Here is a 2,488-nt window from a genome sequence, read left to right on the forward strand (position 1 = left end):
ATTATATTTATTTAAAGATTAAAACTTAATAAAATTCTCTCTCCTTTCTCCTCTTTTTTTTTGAATAAATCTTTTTTTTTCAATAATCTATTAACTTATATTGTTTTCTTTTTTAACAATATCATTTTTTATTAATATGAATATTCTTTATTATTTTTATATTAAACTAAAATATATTTTTCTTAAATTATAGTATTTTTAATTATATTTAGAATTTTTATATAATAATTAAAAAATTTATATAATAATAAAATAATAATCAAGTTTATATATAATAAAATATAGAAATGTTTTTCGTGCATTGCACGAGTGCAAATGCTAGTAAAAGATAAAGAGATAGTGCACAAAAATAAAAATATTTATATTTTTATGAGACAATGACAAATTGTTTATGTTTTTATGAAACATAGAGAGTGCTAATTACAAAATTTGTCATAAAATAAGTTGCAGGAACCGCATTTTTATATAATATATAGAATAGATAGATAGATGGATTAGCATTAATGTCTTTATACTTTATGCTACCTACTAAATTAAATAATAATTTCCAATCTGCAGCCACGTAACTTTTCCGTGACCGAAGACGAACTTTGGGATATTTTTGTTAAGTTTGAGGCAATTTGAGTACTTAATTGTAACTATATGCAATTGTTGGTATCTAAGTAATAATAATGTATATTTCAGGATAGTTTTGTTAAAAGGTTAACGGTTCAAGTGTTCAGAGTTTACCACTCATATATAAAATTCAATCAAATTACATTGTTAAACAGTGAATTCAAATTTCTCACACCAGAATAATATTTCTTTTTTATTTGAAATCCCAAGAATAATATATTTTGTTACCTGAAAAAGGTGACTTTAGACTAGCTCCCTCCGTTTCTAAAAATTGTGGCTTTATTATTATATTTGAACGTCCGTGAAAATTATAGTTTTTCCATATTTGAAAAAAATCACACAAACTTTTCCTCTCACTATTTATAAAAAAGTGTGGAACCAAATCTCCATTTAAATACAACTATTATATTTTTTATTAAAACACAACTATTACGAATGGAGTACTTTTTTAATACAATGAAGGACCACAAAATAGGTGTCGATGCCTAAGTTGAAATCGTGAGAGTCCATATCAAGCATGCTATTTTCGTTTGATATTCTTCGTTTTGCTTTTTTTTTTTTTTTGATTTATTGTGCTTCGAATCTTCGCTTTCAAAGAAAAAGAAATTCCCAGCACAATGGTTTTAATGTCTGGCAAAGATTCTAAACACGCTATTGTTTGGATGGTTAGTTTTGACACCATAGTTGTTCTCGCGCCTTTATAATATTAGCCAATCAAATCTAACATTGTTTGTGGATAGGGATGTTAATCGGGTCAATCCATCGGGTTTCGGGCTAGTCCTATCGGGTTACGGGTTATTCGGGTTGAAAAAAGAATTCGGGTAAGAAACTTTCAACCATAACCCTAAATGTTTGGATTTCGGGCTAGCCCATCGGGTTAGTCGAGCTCAAAATTTTATTTTTTAAAAAATTAACTAATATATTTCTCTTGACAATATTATATTTGTAATAAATAAATACACGCATAAATAAGTAAAATTTAAACATCCACTTACATAATAAAGATATAAAGATGCAACATTTTAGGCAGCGTCATGTATGAGAGTACTAATTGATTTGATTTATTTACTAGTTGGAGCTACCTTACCCCTCACCTTGGGTGTTTTATGTTTTATTTTTTGGTTTTATAATATATATATATATATATATATATATATATATATATATATAGATATTATATATAATATATTAAAGTACAGTATAATTTTAAATTTTTATATCTAATATTTTATGTTAGCCCATCGGGAGTTGGGCCGACCCTACGGGAGCCGAGCTAGTCGGGTTGTAATTTTTAATAGGTTGAACAATTTTCAACCCTAACCCTCTCAGATGACGGGTTAATAGGGCATGCCCACGGGTTTGGCTGGATTGGACATCCCTATTGGGGATAGGGCCATAGGGGTGCGACCCAGACTGCTATTTTTTTGTTTTTTTTTCTTTTTTTTTTTTTTTCTTTTTTTTTTTTTTTTTTTTTTTTTTTTTTTTTTTTTTTTCTTTTTTTTTTTTTTTTTTTTTTGGAGAAAACTGAATTTTGTTGAAAATATGGCGTCTCAAAATATTTAAATGGGATTCGAAGGCGGATGCTGCCGAGCTAAAAAAAATTAGGCATTTCGTGCGGTACATTTTTATGTTTAAGTATAATTTTAATGAACTTAGGATTATAATTCAGTCACTTACTTTAATAAATAGTTGTTCGTATTTCATTAATTAAACAAAGTATACTGAAAGCATATAAAGACCTAGCTCTATATATCCATTTTTTTTCTTAAATATTTCATCTTCTTAAAAAATTAAAATTCATTATTAATAGTTCATGAGTTTACTTTAAATTGAGAATTGATTCAAATTCACATTGAAAATTAACTAAGAAAGA

Source organism: Salvia miltiorrhiza, chromosome 2 (assembly GCF_028751815.1).
Source record: "Salvia miltiorrhiza cultivar Shanhuang (shh) chromosome 2, IMPLAD_Smil_shh, whole genome shotgun sequence".
Classification (NCBI taxonomy): domain Eukaryota; kingdom Viridiplantae; phylum Streptophyta; class Magnoliopsida; order Lamiales; family Lamiaceae; genus Salvia; species Salvia miltiorrhiza.